Here is a 15,000-nt window from a genome sequence, read left to right as displayed (position 1 = left end):
ACGACTACCAGTGCCAACCCCTTATCCCGCGATGCGTCCGATACACAGATAGTTCCAAGGCGGCCGAGGAGCCTCACCGCATATCAATCGGGGTGCGAGGCGAGGGATGGGGCGGGAAGGCCCCAACGGCTAGACGGAAGAGGCTTCAGGGCCACCTCGGAATGGTCCAAGCATCGGACGCGCTTGGGGCGACTGCCAGTGCCAACCCCTTATCCCGCGATGCGTCCGATACACAGATGGTTCCAAGGCGGCCGAGGAGCCTCACCGCATAGCAATCGGGGGTGCGAGGCGAGGGATGGGGCGGGAAGGCCCCAACGGCTAGACGGAAGAGGCTTCAGGGCCGCCTAGGAATGGTCCAAGCATCGGACACGCTTGGGGCGACTACCAGTGACAGCCCCCTATCCCGCGATGCGTCCGATACGAAGATGGTTCCAAGGCGGCCGAGGAGCCTCACCGCATAGCAATCGGGGTGCGAGGTGGGGGATGCGGCGAGATGGCCCCAACGGCTAGACGGAAGAGGCCACAGGGCCGCGTCGGAATAGTCCAAGCATCGGACGCGCTTGGGGCGACTACCAGTGACAACCCCTTATCCCGCGATGCGTCCGATACGAAGATAGTTCCAAGGCGGCCGAGGAGCCTCACCGCATAGCAATCGGGGTGCGAGGTGGGGGATGCGGCGAGATGGCCCCAACGGCTAGACGGAAGAGGCTGCAGGGCCGCCTCGGAATAGTCCAAGCATCGGACGCGCTTGGGGCCACTACCAGTGACAACCCCTTATCCCGCAATGCGTCCGATACGAAGATAGTTCCAAGGCGGCCGAAGAGCCTCACCGCATAGCAATCGGGGTGCGAGGTGGGGGATGCGGCGAGATGGCCCCAACGGCTAGACGGAAGAGGCCACAGGGCCGCCTCGGAATAGTCCAAGCATCGGACGCGCTTGGGGCGACTACCAGTGACAACCCCTTATCCCGCGATGCGTCCGATACGAAGATAGTTCCCAGGCAGCCGAGGAGCCTCACCGCATAGCAATCGGGGTGCGAGGCGAGGGATGCGGCGAGATGGCCCCAAAGGCTAGACGGAAGAGGCTGCAGGGCTGCCTCGGAATAGTCCAAGCATCGGACGCGCTTGGGGCGACTACCACTGCCAACCCCTTATCCCGCGATGCGTCCGATACACAGATAGTTCCGAGGCGGCCGAGGAGGTGGGGGATGCAGCGAGATGGCCCCAACGGCTAGACGGAAGAGGCTGCAGGGCCGCCTCGGAATAGTCCAAGCATCGGACGCGCTTGGGGCGACTACCAGTGACAACCCCTTATCCCGCGATGCGTCCGATACACAGATAGTTCCGAGGCGGCCAAGGAGCCTCACCGCATAGCAATCGTGGTGCGAGGTGGGGGATGCGGCGAGATGGCCCCAACGGCTAGACGGAAGAGGCTGCAGGGCCGCCTCGGAATGGTCCAAGCATCGGATGCGCTTGGGGCGACTACCACTGCCAACCCCTTATCCCGCGATGCGTCCGATACACAGATAGTTCCAAGGCGGCCGAGGAGCCTCACAGCATAGCAATCAGGGTGCGAGGCGAGGGATGCGGCGAGAAAGCCCCAACGGCTAGAGGGAAGAGGCTTCAGGTCCGCCTCGGAATGGTCCAAGCATCGGACGCGCTTGGGGCGACTACCAGTGACAACCCCTTATCCCGCGACGCGTCCGATACACAGATAGTTCCAAGGCGGCCGAGGAGCCTCACCGCATAGCAATCGGGGTGCGAGGCGAGGGATGCGGCGAGAAGGACCCAACGGCTACACGGAAGAGGCTTCGGGGCCGCCTCGGAATGGTCCAAGCATCGGACGCGCTTGGGGCGACTACCAGTGACAACCCCTTATCCCGCGACGCGTCCGATACACAGATAGTTCCAAGGCGGCCGAGGAGCCTCACCGCATAGCAATCGGGGTGCGAGGCGAGGGATGCGGCGAGAAGGACCCAACGGCTACACGGAAGAGGCTTCGGGGCCGCCTCGGAATGGTCCAAGCATCGGACGCGCTTGGGGCGACTACCAGTGACAACCCCTTATCCCGCGACGCGTCCGATACACAGATAGTTCCAAGGCGGCCGAGGAGCCTCACCGCATAGCAATCGGGGTGCGAGGCGAGGGATGCGGCGAGAAGGACCCAACGGCTAGACGGAAGAGGCTTCGGGTCCGCCTCGGAATGGTCCAAGCATCGGACGCGCTTGGGGCGACTACCAGTGACAACCCCTTATCCCGCGACGCGTCCGATACACAGATAGTTCCAAGGCGGCCGAGGAGCCTCACCGCATAGCAATCGGGGTGCGAGGCGAGGGATGCGGCGAGAAGGACCCAACGGCTAGACGGAAGAGGCTTCGGGTCCGCCTCGGAATGGTCCAAGCATCGGACGCGCTTGGGGCGACTACCAGTGACAACCCCTTATCCCGCGACGCGTCCGATACACAGATAGTTCCAAGGCGGCCGAGGAGCCTCACCGCATAGCAATCGGGGTGCGAGGCGAGGGATGCGGCGAGAAGGACCCAACGGCTAGACGGAAGAGGCTTCGGGTCCGCCTCGGAATGGTCCAAGCATCGGACGCGCTTGGGGCGACTACCAGTGACAACCCCTTATCCCGCGACGCGTCCGATACACAGATAGTTCCGAGGCGGCCGAGGAGCCTCACCGCATAGCAATCGGGGTGCGAGGCGAAGGATGCGGCGAGAAGGACCCAACGGCTAGACGGAAGAGGCTTCGGGTCCGCCTCGGAATGGTCTAAGCATCGGACGCGCTTGGGGCGACTACCAGTGACAACCCCTTATCCCGCGACGCGTCCGATACACAGATAGTTCCAAGGCGGCCGAGGAGCCTCACCGCATAGCAATCGGGGTGCGAGGCGAGGGATGCGGCGAGAAGGACCCAACGGCTAGACAGAAGAGGCTTCAGGGCCGCCTCGGAATGGTCCAAGCATCGAACGCGCTTGGGGCGACTACCAGTGACAACCCCTTATCCCGCGACGCGTCCGATACACAGATAGTTCCGAGGCGGCCGAGGAGCCTCACCGCATAGCAATCGGGGTGCGAGGCGAGGGATGCGGCGAGAAGGACCCAACGGCTAGACGGAAGAGGCTTCAGGGCCGCCTCGGAATGGTCCAAGCATCGGACGCGCTTGGGGCGACTACCAGTGACAACCCCTTATCCCGCGACGCGTCCGATACACAGATAGTTCCGAGGCGGCCGAGGAGCCTCACCGCATAGCAATCGGGGTGCGAGGCGAGGGATGCGGCGAGAAGGACCCAACGGCTAGACGGAAGAGGCTTCAGGGCCGCCTCGGAATGGTCCAAGCATCGGACGCGCTTGGGGCGACTACCAATGACAACCCCTTATCCCGCGACGCGTCCGATACACAGATAGTTCCGAGGCGGCCGAGGAGCCTCACCGCATAGCAATCGGGGTGCGAGGCGAGGGATGCGGCGAGAAGGACCCAACGGCTAGACGGAAGAGGCTTCAGGGCCGCCTCGGAATGGTCCAAGCATCGGACGCGCTTGGGGCGACTACCAGTGACAACCCCTTATCCCGCGACGCGTCCGATACACAGATAGTTCCGAGGCGGCCGAGGAGCCTCACCGCATAGCAATCGGGGTGCGAGGCGAGGGATGCGGCGAGAAGGACCCAACGGCTAGACGGAAGAGGCTTCAGGGCCGCCTCGGAATGGTCCAAGCATCGGACGCGCTTGGGGCGACTACCGTTGCCAACCCCTTATCCCGCGATGCGTCTGATACACAGATAGTTCCGAGGCGGCCGAGGAGCCTCACCGCATAGCAATCGGGTTGCGAGGCAGATTATTGGGAAGGGAACCCCCTGGGATGCGGCTCAAGCAGTGCCCAAAGGGACTGGAATGCGGAATCACATCGAGAGACCCAAATGCTATACGAGGGCTCAAATCGAATTATCGATTTGGCCACGACATGGACGCATCGGAACGACTACCTTTGCCGAACCACTCGCAATTGCATCCATACCGAAACCAATAGACATTTCCGTTAGAGCCCTCGCATAGCATTCGGGAATCTCGCATGCCCCTCTAAATCGACCAATGCTGGCGCTCAATGAAAATCCGAGCGCTACCACCGTTCGAGCGCCAGCATTGGTCGAGTTAGAGGGGCACGGGGGAGAATGCTCCAGTCAACACCTCCCCTATATAAGTTATTTGTCCGATTCTCGCACAACCGTAGTCTGCCTCGTCGAATCAAACAACGGTCCCAGATTCCGACTTCCGTTCCGTAGAGACCCAAAAGCTAGATGGAGGCTCGCAAGAAAGAGAGTCGGCGCATAGCAATCGGGTTTCTCGAACGTTTAGGGACCGAGCTCACTTGCGGATAGGGCAAAATCCGCCAAGCAACCCAAAAGCTAGACGGGGGCTCGAATCGAATCGCCTAGGCGGCCACAACAACGACGTGTTGGATCGACTACCAGTGCCAAACCATTCAGCAAGACTAGTCTGTGTCGAGGCCGGATAGAGATTCTCAGAGAGCGCCCGCATAGCATTTAGGAGACCTGCCGCGTCCCTCACACTCGACAAATGGTGGTGCACGTTTATAAATCCGAGCGATCCCAACCCTTTCAAGCACCAACATCGGTCGAGATAGAGGGGCACGGAGGGGGCTGCGTGAGACAACACAGTCCCCTATATAAGTTATTTGTCCGATTCTCACACATCCGAAGAATGGTCATCAAATCGGACAACAGCCCAAACTTCCGACTTCCGTCCCAGAAAGCCCAAGAGCTATCTAAAACGTTCATGGCCGGAACTCGATCGCGGCTATACCAGTCCGCCAAGCAACCCAAAAGCTAGACTGGAGCTCTAGTCGAATCACCTCTGTGGCCATTGCAAGGACGTGTTGGAGCGACTACCATTGCCGAACCATTCCGCAGGTCGAGTCCATACCAAGGCCGCATAGAGATTCACGATGAGCTCCTGCATAGCAATCAGGAGACTTGCCGTGTCCATCACAATCGATAAATCCTGGTGCAAGATTTTTGCATCCGAGCGCTCCAACCAGTCGAGCACCAGCATCAATCGACATAAACGGGCACGGGGGGAGGATGCTCGAGAACACTACCTCCCCTATATAAGTTATTTGTCCGATTCTCAAGCAGCCGAAGTCTGGTCATCGAATCGGGTCAAAGACCACAACTTCCGACTTTACCCACAATGCAAGTCATCGAATCGAACATCGGCCCCCGAGTCGGACTCCATGCGTATGTCAGGTCATCGGACCCAAATTCCGCCTTCCTGCGCATGGCGGGCCATCAATATCAACTCGGTCATCGGACCCAAACTCCGCCTTTTTGCGTATGGCACGCCTTCAAATCGGTCATCGGACCCAAATTCCGCCTTCCTGTGCATGGCGGGCCATCAACATCAACTCGGTCATCGGACCCAAATTCCGCCTTTCTGCGCATGGCACGCCATCAACTCGGTCATCGGACCCAAATTCCGCCTTCCTGCGCATGGCAGGTCATCGGACACAAATTCAGACCTCGCCAATATGCCTACGTATCGAATCGGTCATCGGACCCAACTTCCGACTTCATCCATACTGTAGGGTCTTTGAGGTTGGCGCGGTGCGCTCAACCCAGGGAGTCGACCCATCGAAGCATACACCTCCCCTATATAAGCTATTTGTCCGATTCCCACACCTGTGTAGTTTGCACCTCTGACCAGGACATCGACCCCAACTTCCGAACTCGACTGCAACGACGGCACCAGCGCCTTGGTGCGCACCTTGCGACGCACAGTCCCAACATTCGCCTTCCTGCACATGGCAGGTCATCGGACCCAAATTCCGACCTCGCGAGTATGCCTACATATCGAATCGGTCATCGGACCCAACTTCCGACTTCATCCATACCGTAGGGTCTTTGAGGTTGGCGCGGTGCGCTCAACCCGGGGAGTCGACCCAACGAAGCATACACCTCCCCTATATAAGCTATTTGTCCGATTCCCACACCTGTGTAGTTTGCACCTCCGATCAAGACATCGACCCCAACTTCCGAACTCGCCTCCAACGACCGAACCAGCGCCTTGGTGCGCACCTTGCAACGCACAGTGCCAACATTCGCCTTCCTGCACGTGGCAGGTCATCGGACCCAAATTCCGACCTCGCGAGTATGCCTACATATCGAATCGGTCATCGGACCCAACTTCCGACTTCATCCATACCGTAGGGTCTTTGAGGTTGGCGCGGTGCGCTCAACCCGGGGAGTCGACCCAACGAAGCATACACCTCCCCTATATAAGCTATTTGTCCGATTCCCACACCTGTGTAGCTTGCACCTCCGATCAGGACATCGACCCCAACTTCCGAACTCGACTAAAAAGACCGCACCAGCGCCTTGGTGTGCACCTTGCAACGCACAGTGTCAACATTCGCCTTCCTGCACATGGCAGGTCATCGGACCCAAATTCCGACCTCATGAGCATACCTACTAATCGAATTGGTCATCGGACCCAACTTCCGACTTCATCCATACCGTAGGGTCTTTGAGGTTGGCGCGGTGCGCTCAACCTGGGGAGTCGACCCATCGAAGCATACACCTCCCCTATATAAGCTATTTGTCCGATTCCGACACCTGTGTAGTTTGCACCTCCGCTCAGGACATCGACCCCAACTTCCGAACTCGCCTGCAACGACCGAACCAGCGCCTTGGTGCGCACCAAAAGTGCGCACTTTTGGAGGGCACTTTTGTGCGCTCCAAAGGTGCGCACTTTTGGAGGGCACTTTTCTGCGCTCCAAAGGTGCGCACTTTTGGAGGGCACTTTTTGGAGGGCACTTTTCTGCGCTCCAAAGGTGCGCACTTTTGGAGGGCACTTTTTGGAGGGCACTTTTCTGCGCTCCAAAGGTGCGCACTTTTGGAGGGCACTTTTTGGAGGGCACTTTTCTGCGCTCCAAAGGTGCGCACTTTTGGAGGGCACTTTTTGGAGGGCACTTTTCTGCGCTCCAAAGGTGCGCACTTTTGGAGGGCACTTTTTGGAGGGCACTTTTCTGCGCTCCAAAGGTGCGCACTTTTGGAGGGCACTTTTCTGCGCTCCAAAGGTGCGCACTTTTGGAGGGCACTTTTTGGAGGGCACTTTTCTGCGCTCCAAAGGTGCGCACTTTTGGAGGGCACTTTTTGGAGGGCACTTTTCTGCGCTCCAAAGGTGCGCACTTTTGGAGGGCACTTTTTGGAGGGCACTTTTCTGCGCTCCAAAGGTGCGCACTTTTGGAGGGCACTTTTGTGCACTCCAAAGGTGCGCACTTTTGGAGGGCACTTTTCCTGTGCTCCAAAGGTGCACACCTAGGTGAGCACCTTCGACCACACCTTGTAGCACACCAAACTCTGACTTTCGACTTCATCCGCAATGCAGGGTCTTTGAGGTTGGCGCAATGCGCACAACCAGGGGAGTCGACCCATCAAACCCAACACCTCCCCTATATAAGCTATTTGTCTGATTCTCATACATGCGTAGCCTGCAGGAGCAATTAGGACATCGACCCCAACTTTCGGCTTCTAAACGAAAACAAGGTCTTTGAGGTTGGTGTAATGCGAACAACTAGGGGAGTCAACCCATCAAACCCAACACCTCCCCTATATAAGCTATTTGTCTGATTCTCATACATGTGTAGTCTACAGGAGCAATTAGGACATCGACCCCAACTTTTGACTTCTTAACGAAAACAAGGTCTTTGAGGTTGACGTAATGCGCACAACCAGGGGAGTCGACCCATCAAACCCAACACCTCCCCTATATAAGCTATTTGTCCGATTCTCATACATGTGTAGCCTGCAGGAGCCATTAGGACATTGACCCCAACTTTTGACTTCTTAACGAAAACAAGGTCTTTGAGGTTGGCGTAATGCGCACAACCAAGGGAGTTGACCCATCAAACCCAACACCTCCCCTATATAAGCTATTTGTCTGATTCTCATACATGTGTAGCCTGCAACAACGATTAGGACATCCACCCCAACTTCTGAATTCGTCTGCGTTGACCGCACCAAAGGTGCACGCCTTGGTGCTCACCAAAATCCGACTTCCGACTTCTTCTGCTATGCGGGGTCTTTGAGGTTGGCGCAGTGCGCACAACCAGGGGAGTCAACCCACCGAATGCAACACCTCCCCTATATAAGCTATTTGTCTGATTCTCATACATGCGTAGACTGCAGCAATGATTAGGACATCCACCCCAACTTTTGACTTCTTAAACAAGACAGGGTCTTTGAAGTTGGTGCAGTGCACACAACCAGGGGAGTCGACCCATCAAACGCAACACCTCCCCTATATAAAGCTATTTGTCCGATTCTCATACGTGTAGTCTGCAGCAGCGATTAGGACATCGACCCCAACTTCCGAATTCGTTTGCATTGACCGCACCAAAGGTGCACGCCTTGGTGTGCACCCTGGAGTGCACTTTGGTGCTCACCTCGGTGCACACTTTGGTGTGCACCTCGGTGTGCACCAAAGGTGCGCACCTTGGAGCGCACCAAAGGTGTACACTTTGGAGCGCACCACATAGGGTCTTTGAGAGGTTGGCGCAGTGCGCACACCAAGGTGGGTGTTGAGGTGCGTGCCGAGGTGGGTGGGTGCTAGGGTGCGCTCCATGGTGGGTGCCAGGGTGGGTGCGTGCTAGGGTGGATTCCAAAGAGGGTCATAGGGTGGGTGCCAAGGTGGGTTGGTGATATAGTGGGTTCAAAGGTGGGTACTAGGGTGGGTTCCAAGGTGGGTCACAAGTTGGGTGCCAGGATGCGTGGGTGTTAGGTTGGGTGCCAAGGTGGGCTCCTGCGTGGGTGGGTGCTAGGGTGGGTTTCAAGGTGGACGCGAGGGCGGGTGCCAAGGTGGGTAACAAGTTGGGTGTTAGGATGGGTGAGTGCTAGAGTGGGTGCCAAGGTGGGTGGGTGCTAAGGTGGATGCCAAGGTGGTTCACAGGGTGGGTGGGTTCTAGGGTGAGTTCCAAGGTGGGTCACAGGTTCAGTGCTAGGGTGGGTGTCAAGGCGGGTGTCGAGGTGCCTGGGTGCTAGGGTGTGGATGCCAATGTGGGTCATAGGGTGGGTACTAGGGTGGGCTGCAATGTGGGTGCCAAGGTGGGTAACATGCTCGGTGGGTTCTAAATTGGGTGCCAGGGTGGGTGTGCACCCACCTTGCCCGAGGTGGGTGCCAAGGTGCCAGTGTGGGTGGGTGCTAAGGTGGATGCCAAGGTGGGTGAGAAGGTGGGTGATAGGTTGAGTGGTAGGATGGGTGGGTGCCAAGATGGGTCACAGGGTGGGTGCAAGGGTGGGTAGGTGCTAGGGTTGGTGTCAGGGTGGGTGGGTGCTAGGTTGGGTTCCAAGGTGGGTGCGAGGGTGAGTGTCAAGGTGGGTCACAGGTTAGGTGCTAGGATGGGTGAGTGCTAGGGTGCAAAGGTGCCAGGGTGGGTGCTAGGATGGGTCGATGCTAGGGTGAGTGGCAAGGTGGGTCCACAAGTGTCAAGGTGGGTGCCGAGGTGGGTGCCAAGTCGGCGACTGCTATGGTGGATGCCAAGGTGGGTCACGGGGTGGGTGCCAAGTTGCTAGGTTGGGTTCCAAGGTGGGTGCCAACGTGGGTGCTAGGGTGCGTGGGTTAAAGGGTGTGTCACAACGTGGGTGCCAGGATGGGTGCGCACCCACACTGGCCAAGACGGGTGCGGGTGCAAGGTTGGGTTCCAAGCCCGGTCACAGGCTGGGTGCTAGGATGGGTGGGTGCCAAGGTGGGCACCAGGGTGGGTGCACCCACCCTGGCCAAGGTGGGTCACGGGGTGGGTCCTAGGGTGGGTAACGGGGTGGGTACTAAGGTGCGTGCCAAGGTGGGTCATAGGGTGGGTGCCAAGGTGGGCACCAGGGTGGGTGTGCACCAACCCTAGCCAGGGTAGGTCACGGGGTGGTTGTCGGGGTGGGCGTCAAGGAGCCAAGGTGGGTGGCAAGTAGCCAAGTTGCGTGCCAAGGTGGGTGTCGGGGTGGGTGCCAAGGATCCAAGGTGGGTGCCAAGGAACCAAGGTGGGTGTCTGGGTGGGTGCCGAGGTGGGAGCCAGGGTGGGTCCCAAGGTGAGTGCAAAGGTGGGTGCCAGGGTCAAGGTGAGTGCCAATGTGGGTTCCAAGGTGCCAGGGTCAGGGTGAGTGCCAATGTGGGTTCAAAGGTGCTAAGTTGGGTGCGAGGTTGGGTGCGAGGGTGGGTGGGTGCCAAGGTGTGCTAGGTGGAAGCCCGGGTGGGTCGGCATCCCATGGGTGTCGAGTTGGGTGCCTGATGGGTGCTTCTTGTCAAGTTTTAGTCGTCGGGACTCATTTCGAGCCTTAGAGGTCGTTTCTTGTCCGGTTGCCCTGTCTTCGACCTGGGAACCCAATTTTGGTCCTCGGGTCCCATTTTTTTTTGTCTCGCATCCCACTTTTGGCCTGTGGCCTTTTCGGGGTCGATTCTCGTTTTGGGCATCAGAGCATGTTTCTTCTCCTAAAACCCAATATTTGTTTATTAAGTCTCGGAACACATTTTTGTTCTCGTGGACCCATCATGGGTCTTGGAACGCATTTGTGGTCCTTGGGTCCCATTTTGCATCCCGAAACTTGTGTTTTGGTGCTTGATCCCTATTTTGGGTGCCCACCTTGCACCAAGTGCGCACCCGGGGCAAACCGAGCGCCTTGGTGCACCGGGGCAAGATCGAGCGTGCACCCGAGGCGCCCCGAACATGCACCAAGGTGCACTCGGCCCACATGTGAGCGCAGGTCGTTGCGCCCGAGGTGGTGTGTGGGCACCGCGTTGCAGACGGGACACTGCACGCACACGACGCCCCCTCCAGGTGCACGCACGTAGGCCGGGCCGGGTGCACACCCGACGCCCTAGCAAGGTGCGCGCACCCGGGCAGGGCTCACACTTGGCGAACGGGGCGCACTTCGCGAGGGAGGGTGTGCACCTCGACGGGGGTGGGTGGCCGGGGTGGATTCGCACGTGGGTCGCGGTTTGCTAAGTACACACTGCGACAAGCTCATAACGGGTGCGATCATACCAGCGTTAGTGCACCGGATCCCATCAGAACTCCGCAGTTAAGCGCGCTTGGGCCGGAGTAGTACTGGGATGGGTGACCTCCCGGGAAGTCCCGGTGTTGCACCCTTTTTTAGTTTTTCGCCGGGCGTCGCAATGCTATTTGAATAAACCTTTTGCCCGTTTGCGTTCTCGTCGGGGCCGGGCCGGGCCGGGGTGCGCTGCCCGCACTACCGCGCGCGCGGGGGCGACACCGAGCGCGCACCCGAGGCGCCCCGAGCACACAGGCCACGGTGCAACCCGGGCGTTGTGCGCGCACCCCGGTGCGCCCGAGGTGCTGCGCGCGCACCCAGGTGAAATCGGTGTGCACCTCGGCCAGTGCGCGCTCGGTCGAGTCGCGCACGTTGGCCAAGGTGCACGGTGATGTTTCTTACTCTAAGGTTCCGCACCAGACGCCCGGGACAGGTGAGCGAAGCTGGGCGGGGCCGGGTGCGCGGCCGGGGCAGGTGCACGCAGCTGGAGAGAGCTTTGGAGCACACTTCGGAGCGCACCAATGATGCGCTCCATTCAAAAGTTTCCTGAAAAGGCAAAAAAAGTTGAGATTATAGAATTTCCCACTTGAGAGATTGTAAAAAAAAAAAATTTAAAATGAAGGAAACGCGGGTGCCAAGGTGTGCGCAGCCCAGCCAAGGTGTGCGCACCAAGGCGCCCACCCTGGCGAAGGTGCACGCAAGGTGCGCACCCGAGGCAAACCGGACAATTAACCCAACTTTCGACTTCGCGCGCACCTTGGAGCGCACTTCGGAGCGCTCCTTGGTGCGCACCAATCTTGGGCACCTCGGAGTGCACCATGGCGCCCACCAAGGTGCGCACCCGGGGCAAACCGAGCTCCGACTTCGTGCGCACCTTGGAGCGCACGAAAGGTGCGCACCATGGCGCCCACCAAGGTGCGCAGCCCAGCCAAGGCGTGCGCATCAAGGTGCGCACCCTGGCGAAGGTGCGCACCCGGGGCAAACCGAGCTCCGACTTCGTGCGCACCTTGGAGCGCACAAAAGGTGCGCAACCCAGCCAAGGTGTGCGCACCCCGGTCAAACCGAGCTCCGAATCGTGCGCACCAGAGGTGCACGCCATCGTGCGCACCTTGGAGCACACTTCGGAGCCCTCCTTGGTGCGCGCCGATGTTGCGCACCTCGGAGCGCACCCGGGGAAAACAATGCAATTAACCCGACTTTCGACTTCGTGGGCACCTCGGAGCGCTCTCGGGTTCGCACCTCGGAGCACACCGAGGTGCGCACCTTTGATGCGCTGCCTTCACCAATTTCCAGAAAAGGCAAGAAAACATTGAGAAGGTGTGCGCACCGAGGTGCCCACCCTGGCGAAGGTGCACGCGAGGTGCGCACCCGGGGCAAACCGGGCTCCGACTTCGTGCACGCCGCACCTTGGAGCACACTTCGGAGCGCTCCTTGGTGCGCACCAGGGCGCGCAACCCAGCCGAGGTGCCCACCCCGGCGAAGGTGCACGCGAGGTGCGCACCCGGGGCAAACCGGGCTCCGACTTCGTGCACGCCATGGTGCCCACCGCGGCGAAGGTGCACGCGAGGTGCGCACCCGGGGCAAACCGGGCTCCGACTTCGTGCACGCCGCACCTTGGAGCACACTTCGGAGCGCTCCTTGGTGCGCACCATGGTGCCCACCAGGGCGCGCAACCCCGCCGAAGGTGCACGCGAGGTGCGCACCCGGGGCAAACCGGGCTCCGACTTCGTGCACGCCGCACCTTGGAGCACACTTCGGAGCGCTCCTTGGTGCGCACCATGGTGCCCACCAGGGCGCGCAACCCCGCCGAAGGTGCACGCGAGGTGCGCACCCGGGGCAAACCGGGCTCCGACTTCGTGCACGCCATGGTGCGCACCGCGGCGAAGGTGCGCACCCGGGGCAAACCGGGCTCCGACTTCGTGCACGCCGCACCTTGGAGCACACTTCGGAGCGCTCCTTGGTGCGCACCAGGGCGCGCAACCCAGCCGAGGTGCCCACCCCGGCGAAGGTGCACGCGAGGTGCGTACCCGGGGCAAACCGGGCTCCGACTTCGTGCACGCCGCACCTTGGAGCACACTTCGGAGCGCTCCTTGGTGCGCACCATGGTGCCCACCAGGCCGCGCAACCCAGCCAAGGTGTGCGCACCAAGGTGCACGCGAGGTGCGCACCCGGGGCAAACCGGGGTCCGACTTCGTGCACGCCGCACCTTGGAGCACACATCGGGGCGCTCCCGGGTTCGCACCGGCGTTGCGCACCGTGGTGGGCACCTCGGAGCACACCAAGGTGGGCAGCGAGGTGCGCACCTTTGATGCGATGCCTTCACTAATTTCCATAAAAGGCAAAAAAAAAACGAGATTTTAAAATTTCCGTTTTGAAAGATAGTGAGAAAAAGGGAATGCTGGTGCCATCTTGAGCCCGCCCTGGTGCGCAGCCCAGCCAAGGTGTGCGCACCAAGGTGCCCACCCTGGCGAAGGTGCGCGCCCGGGCAATTAACCCAACTTCCAACTTCGCGCGCGCCAGGGTGGGAGCGCACCCAACAACCGGGCCTGGGAAGAGCCAATGCGAGAAACCCCACCAAACGCTCTGACAAAAAAAGAGGGGGCGCTCCAGTAACCCCGCTTCGGAGCGCACCCTGGGCAAACCCAGCCAAGGTGCCCACCCCGGCCAAGGTGCAGGCGAGGTGCGCACCCGGGGCAAACCGGGCTCCGACAACGTGCACGCCGCACCTTGGAGCACACTTCGTAGCGCTCCCGGGTGCGCACCTCAGAGCACACCAAGGTGGGCAGCGAGGTGCGCACCTTTGATGCGCTGCCTTCACTAATTTCCAGAAAAGGCAAAAAAAAAAGGAGATTTTAAAATTTCCGTTTTGAAAGATAGTGAAAAAAACGGAACGCGCGTGCCATCTTGAGCCCGCCCTGGTGCGCAGCCCAGGTAAGGTGCCCACCCTGGCAAAGGTGCGCACCCGGGCAATTAACCCTACTTCCGACTTCGTGCGCGCCAGGGTGGCAACCGGGCCTCGGAAGAGCCAATGCGAGAAACCCCACCAAACGCTCCGACAAAAAAAGAGGCGGCGCTCCAATAACCCCGCTTCGGAGCGCAGCCGGGGCAAACCCAGCCAAGGTGCCCACCCCGACGAAGGTGCACGCGAGGTGCGCACCCGGGGCAAACCGGGCTCCGACAACGTGCACGCAGCACCTTGGAGCACACTTCGAAGCACTCCCGGGTGCCCACCGGCGTTGCGCACCGTGGTGGGCAGCGAGGTGCGCACCTTTGATGCGCTGCCTTCACTAATTTCCAGAAAAAGGCAAAAAAAAATGAGATTTTAAAATTTCCGTTTTGAAAGATAGTGAAAAAAAAGGAACGCGGGTGCCATCTTGAGCCCGCCCTAGTGCGCAGCCCAGGCAAGGCATGCGCACCAAGGTGCCCACCCGAGGTGCACACCCGGGGCAAACCGGGCTCCGACTTCGTGCAGGCCGCACCTTGGAGCACACTTCGGAGCGCTCCTTGGTGCGCACCATGGTGCCCACCAGGGCGCGCAACCCAGCCAAGGTCTGCACACCAAGGTGCCCACCCCGGCGAAGGTGCACGCGAGGTGCGCACCCGGGGCAAACCGGGCTCCGACTTCGTGCACGCCATGGTGCCCACCGCGGCGAAGGTGCACGCGAGGTGCGCACCCGGGGCAAACCGGGCTCCGACTTCGTGCACGCCGCACCTTGGAGCACACTTCGGAGCGCTCCTTGGTGCGCACCATGGTGCCCACCAGGGCGCGCAACCCAGCCAAGGTGTGCGCACCAAGGTGCACGCGAGGTGCGCACCCGGGGCAAACCGGGGTCCGACTTCGTGCACGCCGCACCTTGGAGCACACATCGGAGCGCTCCCAGGTTCGCACCAGCGTTGCGCACCTTTGATGCGCTGCCTTCACTAATTTCCAGAAAAGGCAAAAA

General features: G+C 60.0%; 1 non-coding gene across 1 annotated transcript; it reads left to right on the top strand.

Moving 5' to 3' along the window:
* The first annotated feature begins 11,035 nt into the window (after positions 1 to 11,035).
* Positions 11,036 to 11,154, top strand: LOC131867529 (5S ribosomal RNA). Its single transcript, XR_009366082.1, has one exon. It is a non-coding gene; the product is annotated as a 5S ribosomal RNA (ribosomal RNA).
* The last annotated feature ends 3,846 nt before the right edge of the window (positions 11,155 to 15,000 follow it).

The sequence above is a fragment of the Cryptomeria japonica genome, unplaced genomic scaffold (genome assembly GCF_030272615.1).
Source record: "Cryptomeria japonica unplaced genomic scaffold, Sugi_1.0 HiC_scaffold_174, whole genome shotgun sequence".
NCBI lineage: Eukaryota > Viridiplantae > Streptophyta > Pinopsida > Cupressales > Cupressaceae > Cryptomeria > Cryptomeria japonica.
The sequence above is the reverse complement of the archived record's forward strand: the minus strand, read 5'-3'. Positions and strand labels throughout refer to the sequence as shown.